This window comes from Stenella coeruleoalba (genome assembly GCF_951394435.1).
Source record: "Stenella coeruleoalba genome assembly, chromosome: 17".
NCBI classification, from domain to species: domain Eukaryota; kingdom Metazoa; phylum Chordata; class Mammalia; order Artiodactyla; family Delphinidae; genus Stenella; species Stenella coeruleoalba.
Window position 1 is genome coordinate 33,821,701 of NC_137163.1, and position 21,594 is coordinate 33,843,294.

At 40.9% G+C, this 21,594-nt stretch overlaps 1 protein-coding gene across 7 annotated transcripts in view; it reads left to right on the plus strand.

The window, feature by feature from the left end:
- The window catches only part of NCALD (neurocalcin delta), a 430,559-nt gene that overhangs the window by 20,095 nt on the left and 388,870 nt on the right, over positions 1-21,594 (plus strand). The window contains exon 2 of one of the 7 annotated variants that reach the window (XM_079901529.1): positions 1,291-1,485. The exons of the other annotated variants lie outside the window; for them this stretch is intronic. The gene's annotated coding sequence lies outside the window, so the exon portion shown is untranslated. The remainder of the gene's footprint in view (positions 1-1,290; positions 1,486-21,594) is intronic. 7 annotated transcript variants of the gene reach the window in all.

Genomic DNA, 21,594 nt, shown 5'->3' on the forward strand with positions numbered 1-21,594 from the left:
ACTGACTTTATCTTTTTTGTATGTGACAAATCCAAAGACATATGAAGTCCAGAATGTTTGGAAAGGCCTAGATCACCTATGTTTTTTTAGTCATTAGTCCTGAAAAATGATGCTATTAAACCAAACAAAGTTGTTATTAAGACTTGCATCTTTTGGGAGATTGGGATTGACATATATACACTAATATGTATAAAATAGATAACTAATAAGAACCTGCTGTGTAAAAAATAAATAAAATTAAATTAAAAAAAAGACTTGCATCTTTTTGAGAAAACCAATAGCAGGGTGGTCTTGTCTCCATTTTTTTGATTAAGTAGGAGGATAAGACTTTAAGGGCTCTTGTTAGGTGCCCTCTATTTAAAGTCCAAGCTGTTCTAGCATTGAAATGACTTTGGTGAATTACATAAAGCCTTTGTGTAAACCTTTAGCTGTGCCTAGGATTTAAGACCCAGTTTATTGAGGTAATGATTAAATTGTCCTGTCTATATATCCATGATCTTAAAACCCACTGGGAAATAATTGCTTGGTTTTTAACTATCTCATAAATCAGGAACTTCAAGGCCAGGGGAGGTTAAATTAGTAAGTCCCCATGCTAACAGATACAGGTTGAATCTATGTAACCTCGAGTCTTGAGTAGTTTGTGTGTTGTGTGTGTGTGTATATAGATATAACTTTGTGCCATATCTCTTGCTTACTGTACCTACTGCAGTGGTCCCAGATATCCACTGGAACAAATGATCAGCTGCTTTTAACTATTAAAGTTTCACAGATAGTTGCCTTAATTTCTTGTACTTATTTAAAATTTTAGGGAATTCTCTGGCAGTCCAGTGGTTGTGACACTGCACTTCCACTGCCTGCAGGTTCAATCCCTGGTCAGGGAGCTAAGCTCATGCAAGCTGAAAGTTGTGGCCCCCCCCCCCCAAAAAAAAAGTATATTAATGGGGTTAAAAAAGTTCCGTGATATGCCAAAATGTGTTTCTTCTCTCTTGACTTTAATTTAGTAGTGCAACTATTACTTGGTTTCATACTGGTTTGAAGTTCTCAATTGCAAACAATAGTGCCCACTCTGGCTAGTTTATACAGAAAGAGAGTTTTTAAAAGGATATTAAGGAGCTCACAGAATTTCTGGGAGGACCAGGGTCAGACTTGGAGGCCATGCAGCCAGGAACACTACACAAATTACAACACTGGTGGCTCCAGTAGAGACCTTGGTGTGGCTACCACAGGTCCCTCTGCTGATACCATCAAGTGAGTCCTTATGTGGGGACCCCATTGCTGTTGCTTCTGCAGGCTGGGCGTCTCTCTGCCATGCTCCACACATCTCCACCACAGTGAATCCGTGTGGTGACTCCTTCTGTACGCCTGCTCTCTTCTGAGAAGAATCTTTGCATGGTTGCTGCTGATCGGTGGAACCCAGGTCACTTGCCTGTAAAGTAAGCTGGGGATTCAGATTCCTGACTTCTCTGGAAGATATGGACTCAGAAGGTAGGAAGTTTCTCAAATGTGGGAGGAGTATTCGAAAAAATGCTGTTTGGCCACAAAATATGACAAATTACTACACTTACCTCTGTATACCTTATTGTTCTAAAATAGTGACTGACATCTAACAGTAGGGCTGTTTCCTACTGAGTACAATTTGAATGAACGCAGGAAGGAACCCCCTGGCCTAATGCCATATAGGAGTTTCATTACTTTTCATTGAATGTAAACCTCCCACCACCCACCTCTTTACTGCCCTTGGTTGCCTCATCAGTATCAGCTAAATCAGTCTCCATCCGTTCCCTGCATGAAGGCAGGAAACTGGTCTAAAAAACCAAAAATGAGTCATCTGATGCTCAGAGAAGGTAACCCACCTGCCGAAAGTCACACAGCCTGTAAGTGATTAAAACCCAGGTCTGCTCCAGAGTCTGCTTTTCTACACACTGTGCAGTACTGCCTTTGGAGCCAGGTATGCTCTCTGACTTGAGGGTTTTCCTTGTCAGTAGTATGTGATAGAGAGACGGCTGGACTTCTGATGAGCCCTCAACACAGTCCTTCTGCCTCCTACAAAGATGAATTATGCAGTGTTGGTGAGGGAATTGGGATTTACTTGTGTCTCTGCCACAGCTAAGCCCCTGATATAACCAGGAAATGAATATTATTAGTTGCAAATGGAAGCTTTATTCAGTGGAACTTCCAATAACATGGTTTGCTTTACAATATAATTCATTATTAGATGAATTGTGTCCCCTCCGCCTCCCCGAAATTCATGTACTGAAGCCCTCATTTCCAGTGTGATGATATTTAAACAGGTCCATTAGGGATGTAGTTAAGGTTAAATAAATGTGGGGCTCTAATCTGAGAGGGCTGGTGTCCTTTTAAGAAAAAGAAGAGATACAAGAGCTATTTCTTTCTCTGCATGCACAGACAAAAGGCCACAGTGAGAAGGTGATTGTTTGTAAGCTAGGAAGAATGCCTCACCAGAAACCAGTTCTACTGAAAAGTTGATCTCGGACTTATAGCCTCTAGAACTGTGAGATAATAAATAACTGTTGTTTAAGTCACCAGAGTGTGGGATTCTGTTACAGCAGCCTGAGCAGATGACTATGGATCCATTTGCCTTAAATCCCAAATAGGAAGGTAAGGATGGTAGTTACATATGCAGCAAAAGCTAGAGGAGCAATGGGGCCTGGAGGAGGGTGAGAACACAGATCATCAGGGGTCATTAAAGGCTGCATCAGAGGCAGTGCCATGTGAAATGGGCATTGAAGGAGTTGGAGTGCCTTGCAGGCAGGGTAGCTTCGTGGTTAGGAGTATGGGCTCTGGGGTCTGACTTCCTGCGTTTGAATCCTTGTGCTGGCTTGCTGGCTGTGAGACTGTGGGCAAGTTACTTAACCCTTCTGAGCCTTCCCTTTTTTTTTTTTTTAACATCTTTATTAGAGTATACTTGCTTTACAGTGGTGTTTTAGTTTCTGCTTTATAACAGAGTGAATCAGCTATACATATACATATATCCCCATATACCCTCCATCTTGCGTCCCCCTCCCACCATCCCTATCCCCCATCTCTAGGTGGTCACAAAGCACCAAGCTGGTCTCCCTGTGCTATGAGGCTGCTTCCCACTAGCTATCTGTTTTACATTTGGTAGTGTGTATATGTCTATGCCACTCTCTCACTTCATCCCATCTTCCCATTCCCCCTCCCCGTGTCCTCAAGTCCATTCTCTCCGTCTGCGTCTTTATTCCTGTCCTGCCCCTAGGTTCTTCAGAACCTTTTTTTTTTTTGATTCCATATATATGTGTTAGCATACAGTATTTATTTTTCTGTTTCTGACTTATTTCACTCTGTATGACAGTCTATAGGTCCATCCACCTCACTACAAATAACTCAATTTCATTTCTTTTTATGGCTGAGTAATATTCCATTGTATATATGTGCCATATCTTCTTTATCCATTCATCTGTCAATGGACACTTAGGTTGCTTCCGTATCCTGGCTATTGTAAATAGAGCTGCAATGAACATTGTGGTACATGACTTTTGAATTATGGTTTGCTCAGGGTATATGCCCAGTAGTGGGATTGCTGGGTCGTATGGTAGTTCTATGTTTAGTTTTTTTTTTTTTTTGCGGTACGTGGGCCTCTCACTGTTGTGGCCTCTCCTGTCGCGGAGCACAGGCTCAGGACATGCAGGCTCAGCAGCCATGGCTCACGGGCCCAGCCGCTCTGCGGCATGTGGAATCTTCCCGGACCGGGGCAGGAACCCGTGTCCCCTGCATCGGCAGGCAGACTCTCAACCACTGCACCAGCAGGGAAGCCCTCCATTATATATTCTTGCCTTCTTTATCAAAGATAAGATGACCATATGTGCGTGGGTTTATCTCTGGGCTTTTTATCCAGTTCCATTGGTCTATATTTCTGTTTTTGTGCCAGTACCATACTGTCTTGATTGCTGTAGCTTTGTAGTATAGTCTGAAGTCTGGGAGCCTGATTCCTCCAGCTCCGTTTTTCTTTCTCAAGATTGCTTTGGCTTTTCAGGGTCTTTTGTGTTTCCATACAAATTGTGAAAATTTTTGTTCTAGTTCTGTGAAAAGTGCCATTGGTAGTTTGATAGGGATTGCACTGAATCTGTAGATTGCTTTGAGTAGTACAGTCATTTCCACATTGTTGATTCTTCCCATCCAAGAGCATGATATATCTCTCCATCTATTTGTATCATCTTTAATTTCTTTCATCAGTGTCTTATAATTTTCTGCATACAGGTCTTTTGTCTCCTTAGGTAGGTTTATTCCTAGGTATTTTATTCTTTTTGTTGCCATGGTAAATGGGAGTGTTTCCTTAATTTCTCTTTCAGACTTTTCACCGTTAGTGTATAGGAATGCAAGAGATTTCTGTGCATTAATTTTGTATCCTGCTACTTTACCAAATTCATTGATTAGCTCTAGTAGTTTTCTGGTAGCATCTTTAGGACTCTCTCTATATAGTATCATGTCATCAGCAAACAGTGACAGCCTTACTTCTTCTTTTCTGGTTTGGATTCCTTTTATTTCTTTTTCTGCTCTGATTGCCGTGGCTAAAATTTCCAAAACTATGTTGAATAATAGTGGTGAGAGTGGACAACCTTGTCTTGTTCCTGATCTTAGTGGAAATGGTTTCAGTTTTTCACCATTGAGGATGATGCTGGCTGTGGGTTTGTCATATATGGCCTTTATTATGTTGAGGTAAGTTCCCTCTGTGCGTACTTTTTGGAGGTTTTTTTTTTTATCATAAATGGGTGTTGAATTTTGTCAAAAGCTTGTCTGCATCTATTGAGATGATCATATGGTTTTTCTCCTTCAATTTGTTAATATGTTTGTCACATTGATTGATTTGTTTATATTGAAGAATCCTTGCATTACTGGGATAAAGCCCACTTCATCATAGTGTATGATCCTTTTTTTTTTTTTTTTTGCGGTACGCGGGCCTCTCACTGTTGTGACCTCTCCCGTTGCGGAGCACAGGCTCCGGACGCGCAGGCTCAGCGGCCATGGCTCATGGGCCTAGCCGCCCCGCAGCATGTGGGATCTTCCCAGACCGGGGCACGAACCCTTGTCCCCTGCATCGGCAGGTGGACTCTTAACCACTGCGCCACCAGGGAAGCCCTGTATGATCCTTTTAATGTGCTGTTGGATTCTGTTTGCTAGTATTTTGTTGAGGTTTTTTGTATCTATGTTCATCAGTGATACTGGCCTATAGTTTTCTTTCTTTCTTACATCTTTGTCTGGTTTTGGTATCAGGGTGATGGTGGCCTCATAGAATCAGTTTGGGAGTGTGCCTCCCTCTGCTATATTTTGGAAGAGTTTGAGAAGGATAGGTGTTAGCTCTTCTCTAAATGTTTGATAGAATTAGCCTGTGAAGCTGTCTGGTCTTGGGCTTTTGTTTATTAGAAGATTTTTAATGACAGTCTCAATTTCAGTGCTTTTGATTGGTCTGTTTATATTTTCAGAGTCCAGAGTGCTAACCATTACACTATGGAAGCTGTTTATATTTTCTATTTCTTGTTCAGTTCCAGAAGATTGTGCTTTTCTGTGAATTTGTCCATTTCTTCCAGGTTGTCCATTTTATTGGCATAGAGTTGCTTGCAGTAATCTCTCATGATCCTTTGTATTTCTGCAGTGTCAGTTGTTTCTTCTCCTTTTTCATTTCTAATTCTATTAATTTGAGTCTTCTCCCTTTTTTTCTTGATGAGTCTGGCTAATGGTTTATCAATTTTGTTTATATTCTCAAAGAACCAGCTTTTAGTTTTATTTATCTTTGCTTCTGTTTCCTGCATTTCTTTTTCATTTATTTCTGATCTGATCTTTAGGATTTCTTTCCTTCTGCTAACTTCGGGGTTCTTTTGTTCTTCTTTCTCTAATTGCTTTAGGTGTAAGGTTAGGTTGTTTATTTGACATGTTTCTTGTTTCTTGAGGTAGGATTGTATTGCTATCAACTACCCTGTTAGAACTGCTTTTGCTGCATCCCATAGGTTTTGGGTCGTCGTGTTTTCATTTTCAGTTGTTTCTAGGTGTTTTTTTTGATTTCCTCTTTGATTTCTTCAGTGATCTCTTGGTTATTAGGTAGTATATTGTTTAGCCTCCATGTGTTTGTATGTTTTACAGATTTTTTTCCTGGAATTGATATCTAGTCTGATAGCATTGTGATCGGAAAAGATACTTGATATGATTTCAATTTTCATAAATTTACCAAGACTTGATTTGTGTCCCAAGATATGATCTGTCCTGGAAAATGTTCCAGGAGCACTTGTGAAGAAAGTGTATTCTGTTGTTTTGGGATGGAATGTCCTATAAATATCAATTAAGTCCATCTTCTCTAATATGTCATTTAAAGCTTGTGTTTCCTTATTTATTTTCATTTTGGGTGATCTGTCCATTGGTGAAAGTGGGGTGTTAAAGTCCCCCACCAGGATTGTGTTACTGTCGATTTCCCCTCTTATGGCTGTTAGTATTTGCCTTATGTATTGAGGTGCTCCCATGTTGGGTGCATAGATATTTGCAATTGTTATATCTTCTTCTTGGATTGATCCCTTGATCATTGTGTAGTGTCCTTCTTTGTCTCTTGTAATAGTCTTTATTTTAAAGTCTATTTTGTCTGATATGAGAATTGCTCCTCCAGCTTTCTTTTGATTTCCATTTGCATGGAATATCTTTTTCCATCCCCTCACTGTCTGTATGTGTCCCTAGGTCTGAAGTGGGTCTCTTATAGACAGCATATATACGGATCTTGTTTTTTTATTCATTCAGCCAGTCTGTGTCTTTTGGTGGGAGCATTTAATCCATTTACATTTAAGGTGGTTATCGATATGTATGTTCCTATTACCATTTTCTTAATTGTTTTGGGTTTGTTATTTTAGATCTTTTCCTTCTCTTGTGTTTCCTGCCTAGAGAAGTTCCTTTAGCATTTGTTGTAAAGCTGGTTTGATGATGCTGACTTCTCTTAGCTTTTGCTTGTCTGTGAAGGTTTTAATTTCTCCGTCGAATCTGAATGAGATTCTGAATCATTCAGAAAATCATTCTGAGTGATTTGCTCTGTTGAATCTCTGTCCTTGCTGGGTAGAGTAATCTTGGTTGTAGGTTCTTTCCTTTCATCACTTGAAATATGTCTTGTCACTCCCTTCTGGCTTGCAGAGTTTCTGCTGAAAGATCAGCTGTTAACCTTATGGTAATTCCGTTGTATGTTATTTGTTGTTTTTCCCTTGCTGCTTTTAATATTTTTTCTTTGTATTTAATTTGTGATAGTTTGATTAATATGTGTCTTGGTGTGTTTCTCCTTGGATTTTTCCTGTATGGGAGTCTCTATGCTTCTTGGACTTGATGAGTATTTCCTTTACCATATTAGTGAAGTTTTTAACTCTAGTCTCTTCAAATATTTTATCAGTCCCTTTCTTTTTCTCTTCTTCTTCAGGGACCCCTATAATTTGAATGTTGGTGCGTTTAGTGTTGTCCCAGAGGTCTCTGAGACCATCCTCAATTCTTTTCATTCTTTTTTGTTTATTCTGCTCTGCAGTAGTTATTTCCACTATTTTATCTTCTGGGTCACCAATCCATTCCTCTGCCTCAGTTATTCTGCTGTTGATTCCTTCTAGAGAATTTTTAACTTCATTTATTGTGTTTTTCATCATTGTTTGTTTGCTCTGTAGTTCTTCTAGGTCCTTGTTAACATTTCTTGTATTTTCTCCATTCTGTTTCCAAGATTTTGGATCATCTTTACTATCATTACTCTGAATTCTTTTTCATGTAGACTGCCTGTTTCCTCTTCATTTGTTTGGTCTGGTGGGTTTTTACCTTGCTCCTTCACCTGCTTTGTGTTTCTTTGTCTTCTCATTTTGCTTAACTTAACTGTGTTTAGGGTCTCCTTTTCACTGGCTGCAGGTTCATAGTTCTCGTTGTTTTTGGTGTCTGCCCCCAGTGGCTAAGGTTGGTTCTGTGGGTTGTGTAGGCTTCCTGGCAGAGGGGACTGGTGCCTGTGTTGTGGAGTATGAGGCTGGATCTTGTTTTTCTGGTGGGCAGGACTGTGTCCGGCCGTGTGTTTTGGGGTTTCTGTGACCTTATTATGATTTTAGGCAGCCTCTCTGCTAATGGGTGGGGTTGTGTTCCTGTCTTGCTAGTTGTTTGGCATAGAGTGTCCAGCACTGGAGCTTGCTGGTTGTTGAGTGGAGCTGGGTCTTAATGTTGAAATGGAGATCTCTGGGAGAGCTTTCGCCGTTTGATATTATGTGGAGCTTGGAGGTCTCTGGTGGACCAGTGTCCTGCACTCGGCTTTCCCACCTCAGAGGCAGAGGCCTGACACCTGGCCTGAGCACCAAGACCCTGTCAGCCACATGTCAGGTACGTGGGGAGTTTCTTGCCTTTTGGGAAGTGTGAGGTCTTCTGCCAGCATTCAGTAGGTGTTCTGTAGGAGTTGTTCCACATGTAGATGTATTTCTGATGTGTTTGTGGGGAGGAAGGTGATCTCCACGTCTTTCTCCTCCACCATCTTGAAGGTCTCTGGATTGCTGTTGGCTGGTGTCCTTAGGATAGCCAACTTTCTGTGTTTCTGAGCCTTCCTTTTTTTCAAAAGGAGAATAATGAGAGTGCCTATCTCACAACGTTGGGGAGATTAAATGAGACAATGCATGTGAAACTATTTAGAGCTGTGCTTAGCTTGTAGTAAGCATTCAATAAGTTATTAATATTATTTTAAGCAGCAGAGAATGGGGTAAGGTGTGTTTGGGGAGAAGAGTGGTGGTAATCACAGGCTGAAGAAGTGTGTGAGCAATAGAGGGAGGACGTGGCATGCATTTGGTGAACAGCTGTGTGGTTTGTCTGGAGCCCAGTTCACCAAGGCTCCCTTTTTCCGAGTCTGTGTTTTTCAAGGAGTCTCCTCTTGGAAGAGATTTCCCGAAAGGGGCTTCGAAGCAGCATAGAAGCATATTCTGGCCTGCCTGATAATGTTTCTCGTGGTACATGAGCAGATTGGCCTTATGGTTTATCAGTCAGTGTCTTGAGCATTTGGTTGGCATGACTCAGTCCCCCAGAGTCTCATCATCCCTGAGGGAACTGATAAAATCAAATTCCTGAATGTGCAGAACTGAAGACCAGACGTTGGACCTGCAGTGACCCCTTGGAGGTGCAGACATTGTGAGGCCCTGCTGCAGAGAACTCGCCCACCACTGTCTCTCTTCCGCCTTACTCTAGCCTTTAAACTTTTAAACAGTGTGACAAACTCAACCCCAAATGTCTGGTGGGATTGGGCAGAGCATAGTGTGCCAAAGGAAGAAGCCCATTAAATGCTTGTTGGGCTAAGGAAGTACTCGCTGTTGGCGACGCAATGGGCAGTGGACTGGGGCAGGAAGAGTCGTGCCCTGCAAGCAGGAGTCTGCGTCCTGGTCTCTTCTCCCACTTACTGTGTGCCTTTGGACGAATCCCTTAACTGACCCTCACATGCCTTATCTGTGTAATGGAGATAAAGTCTTTCCCTACTGAAGGCAGAACATGACTGAAAGCCGTCTTGGTTTCTCTTCTGGCTCTAGTACTCATGCCCTGACAAGATGACTCCCAACAAGGGTTGAGGATATTATGGCACAATATTTTTCTACCATGTGGAAACCAAGGGGAGCTACAGGTAGATTCTACCCTCTCCTGCCCTCTGATGGTTTCATGTTTGCTTTCCTTGTTGGTCCATTTGAAATGAAGCTAGGTTGTGTAGGTGGGGTGTTGTTGGTGGGGAAAGTGGATGGACATAATTCTCATGTGTTGTTCACTATGCCCATCACATCACTGAGTATATGAAAGGTGCTCAATAAACACTTGTTAAATTGAATTGAATATTACTGCCTAATAACCAATTAATTCAAATTACATTCTTACACTAAAGACATTATTTGCCTCATCTACAGAATAATAGTAATAAGATAAACAAAAATGAAAAATAAAACTGGTTATTTTGAAGAACAAAAGATGTATTATGAAGGCTCTTAGTTCTGTTCCAGAGTTGCATTTATTTAATAATGACTCTTGTTAGTTTATTCTAGGATGTTTTATCATTTTGAAATGATCACCCCCTGCCTCCCCAAATTCATGAGATAGAAAATTAAAACATGAATTTTCGTTTAGAATTCAGCTTCCCACAGCCTTATTTACAAGAATTGGGGGTGTTAATACTGCAAAGTCATCCTTCATGTGATTCGGATAAATGCTGCTCACATCTTTATTTGACTGTTTTGTAAATGGAGGATTCATTTCTTGTCTGAGACTAAACATGGGAATCTATTATACTGGCCCAAAGTGGACAGCCTGTTCTCACATGCGCAAGAATTCTAAAGGTTCTCATTTCAGATACACAAAAGCAAAGCAAAGCACACACAGAAACACCCCTTTCCCACTTGTTAGTAATTTCCTAGAATAAGGTTATGGTTGTGATATACTCGTATGCCTTCCTTCCTGAATGCATAGGCTGGCAGCACAGACTGGAAATAATTCCTGTGCTCCAGCAGATGCTGTTCAGGACTCGGCTTGCTCCCCTGCATCAAGCGTGGCCTTTGTATATAAAAAGAATGCTGTTAATTCACTTTCTAAATCAAAAGATGCACTCTGGAGGCCAGCAGACATGCTTTATTTGACCTGTAGTGTTTTTAAAACTTAAAATTTGTTGCCAATTTAAAGAAAGTAGAATATGTCTCAAAAATGTGGATCTCAAGCTTCTCTTGAAAAATAATATCTGCCGGGAAAATGGCACATGGCTGCAATCAGCGAGCTGAGCAGCACCTGCTCTCTTTAGCGAGGACACCTGCACACTCACCGCTGTGAATCTCCACTCTTCCTACCTTCACGAACCCTGACCTGCTCGGCTCACCCACAGGCATGCCTGCCCCTGTAAGCATTTGCATTTTTTTTAAAGGTAAAATATACGTAACATAAAATTTACCATTTTAACTATTCTTTTTTTTTAATCCTGAGTTTCCCACTTTGTAGCTAATTGACTATTTATTATTTATTTATTATTGGCTGCGTTGGTTCTTCGTTGCTGCATGAGGGCTTTTCTCTGGTTGTGGCAAGCGGTGCGCGGGCTTCTCATTGCAGTGGCTTCTCCCATTGCAGATCACAGGCTCTAGGTGCACGGGCCTCAGCAGTTGCAGCAAACGGACTCAGTAGTTGTGGCTCGTGGGCTCTAGAACACAGGCTCAGTAGTTGTGGCGCAAGGACTCAGCTGCTCCGCGGCATGCGGGATCTTCCTGGACCAGGGCTCGAACCCGTGTCCCCTGCATGGGCAGGCGGATTCTCAACCACTGCGCCACCAGGGAAGTCCGTAACTATTCTTAAGTGTATAGTTCGATGGTATTAAGTACTTCACATTATTGTGCAACCATCATCACCATCCATCCCCTAAACTTTTTCATCTTTCCCAACTGAAACTCTGTTACTCATTAAACAACAACTTCTCATTTCCCCGCCCCTCAGCTCCTGACAGTTATCATTCTACTTTCTGTCTCTCTGAATTTGACTACTGTAGGTACTTCATATTAGTGGAATCATATAATATTTGTCCTTTTGTGGCTGACTTATTTCATTTAGCATAATGTCTTCAAGTTTAATCCATGTAGAATTTCCTTCCTTTTTAAGGCTAAATAGTATTCCGTGTATGAATACACCATAGTTTATCCACTCATCTGTCAGTAGACAGTTGGGTTGCTTCCCCATTTTGGTGGAATAATGCTGCTGTGAACATGGGTGTTCAAATATCTCTTTGAGTCCCTTAAGCATTTGCATTGTTTGGACAATTTTCTTGACCATTTCCCCACTATGCTCTTGTTGCTCCAGCTTTCCTCTCTTTCACTGGTCTCCTCAAGGCAAGGGACTGACTTCAGCTTAATGAATTAACTTCTTGGAGAAGCAGTGAAAACTCCTCAAGCCATCGCATGAAAATGACTTAGGTTTTTTAAAATTGTAAAAAGTAGTTTCTATGGGATTTTCAAAATTTAATGTCACATTAATAAAAATATCTGTAACTAACATTTTGTGATCTATTTAGTCTTGAGTTTCGCTATGAAAACTCCTGTTTTAGGAAGAAATTTGCAATGTATTTGGTTTTCTTGATCTGAACGAAGCTTGTTCATATTGCTTCGGTGTGCTGTGTATGCTAATGAGACCTTTTCCTTGTAGGTGCTGATAAGAAATATAAAAATAATTTAGATTTTATTTCTGAACTTTCAGATTGCATTAAGCTAGGAAACATGTAAATTTTTCCCACTGAGTGCTAAATGGAAAGGTCAAAAGATTTTGCTCCTCTTTTTGAGAGAGTACTATTGTTGATCTGTTCTTTCTTAATGACAACATCAGCCTAAATGTTATTATCTGACATAGGCATATGACAATTCCCTTGTATTATTATGAGAACAAAAACTTGATGTCAACGTGGAATTTTGGTTATTTAGGTAGGCACTGGGCCAGAATTTGCATTGCTGATATTTATTTAGCATTTCGCTCTAAGGCAGTTGTGGACATAACTTTTTGAAATCAAGAGTGCAACTAATTATGGTTTTCTCAGGGTATATGTCCAGTAGTGGGATTGCTGGGTCGTATGGCAGTTCTATTTTTAGATTTATTTTTTCCATAACTTTTCTTTAATCATATGAAAAAGAAGGGAATTTACATGGCATAACAAAAGATATGCAAAACTTAAGGAAACACAATTTTCTTAAATTTCTCAAACTTATTTGTATAGGATTCAGAATGCACTTAAAATGATTAAATGACTTAAGCTAATTCTTTTTTTTTGTTTGTTAGTTTCTGCTTTATAACAAAGTGAATCAGTTATACATATACATATGTTCCCATATCTCTTCCCTCTTCCGTCTCCGTCCCTCCGACCCTCCCTATCCCACCCCTCCAGGCAGTCACAAAGCACTGAACTGATCTCCCTGTGTTATGCAGCTGCTTCCCACTAGCTATCTACCTTACGCTTGGTAGTGTATATATGTCCATGCTTCTCTCTTGCCTTGTCACAGCTTACCCTTCCCCCTCCCCATGTCCTCAAGTCCATTGTCTAGTAGGTCTGTGTCTTTATTCCTGTCTTACCCCTAGGATCTTCATGACATTTTTTTTCCTTAGATTCCATATATATGTGTTAGCATACGGTATTTGTCTTTCTCTTTCTGACTTCACTCTGTATGACAGACTCTAGGTCCATCCACCTCAGTACAAATAACTCAATTTCGTTTCTTTTTATGGCTGAGTAATATTCCATTGTATATATGTGCCACATCTTCTTTATCCATTCATCAGATGATGGACACTAAGGTTGTTTCCATCTCCTGGCTATTGTAAATAGAGCTGCAATGAACATTTTGGTACATGACTCTTTTTGAATTACGGTTTTCTCAGGGTATATGCCCAGTAGTGGGATTGCTGGGTCATATGGTAGTTCTATTTGTAGATTTTTATGGAACCTCCATACTGTTCTCCACAGTGGCTGTATCAGTTTACATTCCCACCAACAGTGCAAGAGTGTTCCCTTTTGTCCACACCCTCTCCAGCATTTATTGTTTCTAGATTTTTTGATGATGGCCATTCTGACCGGTGTGAGATGACATCTCATTTTAGTTTAGATTTGCATTTCTCTAATGATTAATGATGTTGAGCATTTTTTCGTGTGTTTGTTGGCAATCTGTATATCTTCTTTGGAGAAATGTCTGTTTAGGTCTTCTGCCCATTTTTGGATTGGGTTGTTTGTTTTTTTGCTATTGAGCTGCATGAGCTGCTTATAAATTTTGGAGATTAATCTTTTGTCAGTTGCTTCATTTGCAAATATTTTCTCCCATTCTGAGGGTTGTCTTTTCATCTTGTTTATGGTTTCCTTTGCTGTGCAAAAGCTTTGAAGTTTCATTAGGTCCCATTTGTTTATTTTTGTTTTTATTTCCATTACTCTAGGAGGTGGGTCAAAAAGGATCTTGCTGTGATTTATGTTATAGCGTGTTCTGCCTATGTTTTCCTCTAAGAGTTTTATAGTGTCTGGCCTTACATTTAGGTCTTTAATACGTTTTGAGTTTGTTTTTGTGTATGGTGTTAGGGAGTGTTCTAATTTCATTCTTTTACATGTAGCTGTCCAGTTTTCCCAGCACCACTTAATTGAAGAGGCTGTCTTTTCTCCACTGTATATTCTTGCCTCCTTTATCAAAGATAAGGTGACCGTATGTGCGTGGGTTTGTCTTTGGGCTTTCTATCCAGTTCCATTGATCTATATTTCTGTTTTTGTGCCAGTACCGTACCGTCTTGATTGCTGTAGCTTTGTAGTATAGTCTGATGTCCGGGAGCCTGATTCCTCCAGCTCCGTTTTTCTTTCTCAAGATTGCTTTGGCTGTTCGGGGTCTTTGGTGTTTCCATACAAATTGTGAAATTTTTTGTTCTAATTCTGTGAAAAATGCCATTGGTAGTTTGATAGGGATTGCATTGAATCTGTAGATTGCTTTGGGTAGTAGAGACATTTTCACAATGTTGATTCTTCCAATCCAAGAACATGGTATATCTCTCCATCTATTTGTATCATCTTTAATTTCTTTCATCAGTGTCTTATAATTTTTTGCATACAGGTCTTTTGTCTCCTTAGGTAGGTTTATTCCTAGGTGTTTTATTCTTTTTGTTTCATTGGTAAATGGGTGTGTTTTCTTAATTTCACTTGCAGATTTTTCATCATTAGTGTATAGGAATGCCAGAGATTTCTGTGCATTCATTTTGTATCCTGCTACTTTACCAAATTCATTGATTAGCTCTTACAGTTTTCTGGTAGCATCTTTAGGATTCTCTATGTATAGTATCATGTCATCTGCAAACAGTAACAGCTTTACTTTTTTTCTGATTTGGATTCCTTTTATTTCTTTTTCTTCTCTGATTGCCCTGGCTAAAACTTCCAACACTATGTTGAATAATAGTGGTGAGAGTAGGCAACCTTGTCTTTTTCCTGATCTTAGTGGAAATGGTTTCAGTTTTTCACCATTGAGGATGATGTTGGCTGTGGGTTTGTCATATATGGCCTTTATTATGTTGAGGTAAGTTCCCTCTGCCTACTTTCTGGAGGGTTTTTTTTTTAATCATAAATGGGTGTTTAATTTTGTCAAAAGCTTTCTCTGCATCTATTGAGATGATCATACAGTTTTTCTCCTTCAGTTTGTGAATATGTTTTATCATATTGATTGAATTGCGTATATTGAAGAATTCTTGCATTCCTGGGATAAACCCTGCTTGATCATTGTGTATGATCCTTTTAATGTGCTGTTGGATTCTGTTTGCTAGTATTTTGTTGAGGATTTTTGCATCTATGTTCATCTGTGGGCATATACCCTGAGAAAACCATAATTCAAAAAGAGTCATGTACCGCAATGTTCATTGCAGCTCTATTTACAATAGCCAGGACATGGAAGCAACCGAAGTGTCCATCGACACATGAATGGATAAAGAAGATGTGACACATATATACAATGGAATATTACTCAGCCATAAAAAGAAATGAAATTGAGTTATTTGTAGTGAGGTGGATGGACCTAGAGTCTGTCATACAGAGTGAAATAAGTCAGAAAGAGGAAAACAAATACCATATGCTAACATATATATGGAATCTAAAAAAAAAATGGTTCTGATGAACCTAGGGGCAGGACAAGAATAAAGACGCAGAGGTAGAGAATGGACTTGAGGACACTGGAAGGGGGAAGGGTAAGCTGGGACAAAGAGAGAGAGTGGCATGGACTTATATATACTACTGAATGTAAAATAGATAGCTAGTGGGAAGCAGCTGCATAGCACAGGGAGATCAGCTCGGTGCTTTGTGTCCACCTGGAGGCGTGGGATAGAAGAGGGTGGGAGGAGACGCAAGAGGGAGGTGATATGGCGGTATATGTATACATATAGCTGATTCACTTTGTTATATAGCAGAAACCAACACACCATTGTAAAGCAATTATACTCCAATAAAGGTGTTAAAAAAAAAAGAGTGCAACTAATGTTGTGCAGAGAACATTAAACTCTTTAAGAAAACAAATTGCTTTCAAGTACTTACAGAAAATGAAACGTACGAGTTTACAAATAATTTGACATGCAAATCACAAATCCTCTTCATTAAAGCTGGACCCTCATAGCTCCTGTCCTACTACGTAAGATTTGTTTTAGAGCCTGGCTCGTTTTAGAATTTTCTTGAAAACTTTATGATTACATTTCTTTAAAATGTTTTATAACCTAGACTTTTAAACTAATACAGCAAACCTTCATCTGAATTAGTAAATTTCTGCTGTAATTATTTTTTATTATTTTCAATGTATTTGCAGTTTCAAGAAAACACGCCAGGGACTTCCCCTGCAGTCCAGTGGTTAAGACCCTGAGCTTCCACTGCAGGGGGCGCGGGTTCAATCCCTGGTCGGGGAACTGAGATCCCCGCATGCAGTGCAGTGCGGCGAAAAAAAAAAAAGAAAAGAAAACACGCGAGTGTAAATGTGTGTGGGCACATTTTTTATTTGCTGTTGTTGTTAGTGCCGTGGCTTGCAGGATCCTAGTTCCCTGAGCTGGGATTGAGCCCGTGCCCTCTGCAATGGACTCGCGAGTCCTAACCACTGGACGGTTGGGGAATTCCCTTTTCCTTTTTTTTGTTCTGGGGGGGGCACATTTTAAATTTCAAGTTGGCTTAACTATTAAAGTACAGTTCAAGGACAAATTTTGTATCTTAATATAGACCTACTATCTCTTGATAAGGATCAATGTCTTCCTATTTACTTGTTTTAAAACTAATACATTTAAATTTTAAGACATGTAGGAGAAATCCCTTAAAAGTTAAGATCCAAGATTCTTGTCTCATCTAAGTGTTTTGTAGTTTAATTTTCTTTCCACCTGCCCCCACCCCATTCCCCCCAAAGATGTTTGTAATGATTCTAAGGAATTGACTTTCCTATGATAAGTCTTAGGTGCCTTGGATTATTGGTGAGCATGGATTTAGCAACGCAGGCCATTTTTACTACGCAGGACTGTTTTTTTCCAAGTGACAGATACTGAACTTAAATTGGGCAAAATAGCGCAACTAACTGAAAATTCCAGGGGTGGAATTGAGACCCATTTATGATGTTCAAAGAATCTGAGGAATTTGTCTTTCTCACACTTTCTACTCATCTCTGCTTTCATCTGTGCTAATCTAATTCTCAGCAGGCTCTCTCCACGTGGAAGCCAACATGGTTGCCAGCAGCTCCAGGAATACATCACCCTGGCAGTTAGCAACCCTAGAAAAAGGAGAGACTTTTTCTACAGAAGCTCTGACAAAATTACAAGAGAGGGATAAAGTTAGTCTTGGGTCACGTGCTCATCCCTGAGCCAGTTACTGAGGTGGAGGAGTAATGAGTGATTGGCCAGGCCTGGGTCATATGATCATCCCTGAACCAATTATCGTGGTGGGGAGATGAATTGGCTAGGTTTGAGTCCCACGGCCATCACTGTGTCAGGGGCTGGGGAATGGTTGGTTAAATTCCAAGTGCTTGAGATGGGTTCCTCATTGGAAGGACAGGGCTGGTGTCAGAAGAAGAAGAAAGATGCGCAGGACATCATTTAGGTGTCCTGAAATCTCTCTATAGGGAAGGACTGGTTTTACTCATCTTTGTTTCTTTTAGTTGACACAAGCCTTAACAGAGTTGCTCAGTTAATGATTGGTGAGAGTTTAATTAAGGAATTATTTATAGGGTGTCAGCAAGGTCAAGGGAAACCACTGAGGAATGACAAGGCACCTTAGGGCCAGAAACTGCTGGAAGTTGTTAAAATCCTCAGACCTAGAGGAGTAATGGGAGGAATAGCTCCTGGAATCAGAGAGAACAGTGGCTGTGGGAGAGGGAGACCTGACAAGAGCCAAGGCCTTGGGTAGAGGGATGCACTACTGTCAAACGATGGCCTGGTAGGGAAGAAATGGGGAGGATGAATACCCCAATCTCTCTCTCATCCTGACCTCTCTCACATCTCTGCTGTGCTTGATTCCCATTGGGTTCCCATTGCTTGAACCCACTGAGAAGCCAGACGGCAAGAGAGCCTAGTTCATTTAGTACACAGGCACCTCCAGGCACCTAGGAGGACGAATAGAGGTCATCCCAGTCTTTCTCATTCTCAGTCTTCTTCAGACCTTACTTAAATGCAGATTTTCTTAGATGTATTCATCCCCTGCCTCCAACTCCTACCCCAAGCACAGACTATACTTATTTTACTGTCTTAACACCACATGCCTTTGCCAGGGGTACAGCAGAGGTCTGTGTAGGAAGCACCATTCACATCATGTGAATGGCGTCCTCTGAAATCCTGCAGTGCACAGCCTGTTCTGTGGCCCTGTCTTTGCATTGCATTCTGAATTGTGTTGTCTGGGGGTGGGGCTGGGGGTGTGGCCCAAGAAAAGAAGAGAGAGAGATAGCGCGAAGGCTTATTATGCCGTAATTTTAAATTTGGAAATAATGACCTATGTACCTGTCAGGGCTGCAGATCCTGTTGGGGCAAAGAGCAGGAGGACTAAGGTTTCAGTAGTAAAAATAATGGGATAAGTTGATGAGGGTCCAGAGTAAGGAGGTACTTTTTTTTTTTTAATTTTTATTGCAGTGCAGTTGATTTACAGTGTTGTGTTAGTTTCTGCTGTACAGCAAAGTGAATAAGTTATAAATATACATATACCCACTCTTTTTTAGATTCTTTTTCCGTATAGGTCATGACAGAGTATTGAGTAGAATTCAGAATAAGGAGGTACTTTGAAACGAGGTTATTGACTATTGCCAGAGGGTGGGTGCTATCAGATAAGCTGTATCCAGCCTCATCCAGAACTTCTGGCCTTAGCCTTCACAACTGACTCAACTTCTGTTGAAATAGCATCTCTGTGTGTCAGTCTTAACAGGAGTAAGGGATATGGAATAAACATCTTGTGATATTGTGCAAGAGAGGGCACAAATACAACAGCAAGAGATAATGAAATCACCTTGCACTTAGTCATCCTTGGGGTTGGTACAGGTTTGGGGCTCCCTGGTTGTGATTAAGGACCTTGGCTCACAGGCTTGCTATGCAGGTGAGTGAAATAATAGGTGGGAAATACGGGCTGTCAAGTGTGGTATGAATGAATGTTAGATGTAGTGAATGGACCCATTTTTTCCCCTGTGCTAGTTCCTATTTGGTTCCTAATTCTTTTTTTTTAAGTTTTTGGCTGCACCCCACGGCATGTGGGATCTTAGTTCCCCAACCAGGGATTGAACCCATGCCTCCTGCATTGGAAGGCAGAGTCTTAACCACTGGACCACCGGGGAAGTCCCGGTTCCTAATTCTTAGTCTTACCTTTTGGTAGTGTCTTAGACTATGGGACTCAGGTAAGCTGTGACTTATGTAAGCTAAGACTATGGAGCTTAGGTAAGCCAATCTTCTCAAATCCCTACACATCCATGACTTGTGGCTATGTCCGTGTTTTCAGGTTAGAAGTCACCAGAGAACTAGTCCATTGTGTCTGGTGTGTCTTTTCCCTAAATCACACTGGAGGAAAAGTGGCGCCTGCCTTGGATGTGTAACTAATTGGCTTCAACAGAAATAGCAGATATTTACAAAGTACCTACTCCGTGCCATCCACTCTTCTAGGCACTAGGAATATGGGGGTGCCAAAAACAGGCAAGAGTTTTACCCTCAAGAAAATAGAATTAAAGTAGAACTGAAGAGAATTAGAGGTAGAATTCTAATTAAAGTAGAATTAAAGTCGAATTTTATGACCGCTCATATAGAGTAGAATGATGGTGGCACCACATTTTGTTGGAAGTTCAGGGAAAACCTCTTTGAGAAAATAGGATTGAAACTTAATTACGATTAATGAAAAGGAACACGTCATGAGAATAGCAGGGCAAAGAACAGTGCAGGATGAAGGAAGAGCCGTGCAGAAGCCCGGAGATGGGAATGAGCTTGATGTGGGGAAGGAGCAGAGAGGTCAATGTGTCAGAGTGTTTGGCCCAGAAGGCAAAGGGGAAATGTTTAAGCTGAGGTTGCCAGGTGCATCAGGGGCTTGGCAGCCAGGGCAGTGCGTTTGGAGTTTTCGTAAGGGCAGTGGGAAGCTATTGATGAACTTTACACCGAAAAATGGCATATTCTTTTTTACATTTTAAAAGTGGTTGCTTTTGATGGAGAACACTATGGAGGTTCCTTAAAAAACTAAAAACAGAACTACCATATGACCCAGCAATCCCACTACTGGGCATATACCCTGAGAAAACCATAATTCAAAAAGAGTCATATACCACAATGTTCACTGCAGCACTATTTACAATAGCCAGGACATGGAAGCAACCTAAGTGTCCATCGACAGATGAATGGATAAAGAAGATGTGGCACATGTATACAATGGAATATTACTCAGCCATAAAAAGAAACGAAATTGAGTTATTTGTAGTGAGGTGGATGGACCTAGAGTCTGTCATACAGAGGGAAATAAGTCAGAAAGAGTAAAAACAAATACCATATGCTAACACATATATATGGAATGTAAAAAAAAAATGGTCATGAAGAACCTAGGGGCAAGACGGGAATAAAGACGCAGACCTACTAGAGAATGGACTTGAGGACACGGGGAGGGGGAAGGGTAAGCTGGGACGAAGTGAGAGAGTGGCATGGACTTATATATACTACCAAATGTAAAATAGATAGCTAGTGGGAAGCAGCCACATAGCACAGGGAGATCAGCTTGGTGCTTTGTGTCCACCTAGAGGGGTGGGATAGGGAGGGTGGGAGAGAGATGCAAGAGGGGGGAGATATGGGGATATATGTTTATGTATAGCTGATTCACTTTGTTATACAGCAGAAACTAACACACCATTGTAAAGCAATTATACTCCAATAAAAATGTTAAAAAAAAAAAAAGAATTGACTGTAGAGGGTAGGAGATGAAGCAGCAAGACTCATTAGGTTTTGTTTTAAAAGTAGTGGTAGGGGCTTCCCTGGTGGCGCAGTGGTTGAGAGTCCGCCTGCCGACTCAGGGGACACGGGTTTGTGCCCCGGTCCGGGAGGATCCCGCGTGCCGTGGAGCGGCTAGGCCCGTGAGCCATGGCTGCTGAGCCTGTGCGTCCGGAGCCTGTGCTCCGCAACGGGAGAGGCCACAACAGTGAGAGGCCTGCGTACTGCAAAAAAAAAAAAAAAAAATAGTTATGGTAGTGGCTTGAAAAGAGCCGTAGTTGTAATGGAGGTAGAGAAAAGGCAGAGCCAATGTGCGGTCCTGATGGCTTAAAATAAGGAGGGAATTGAAGGAGGGAGGGGACTCAGGAATGATTTCCGGTTTTTATATATAGTGCTTTGGTGGATGGTGATGTCTTTTATTCTGAGCTGGAGAAACCTAGGGGTATCTTGAGGAGGTACTGTGGAGGTGGGTTGGTGGATCAGAGTTCTGTGTTATGTGTTGCACTGTGTTCCCACAAAATTCATATATGAGAGTCCTAACCCCCAGTGCTGCAGAATGTGACTGTGTTTGGAGAGAGTCTTTAAAGAAGTAATTAAGTTAAAATGAGGTCATTAGGGTGGGGCCTAATCCAATACTGGTGCCCTCATAAAGAAAGACTAGGACACACGCATACACACACACACACA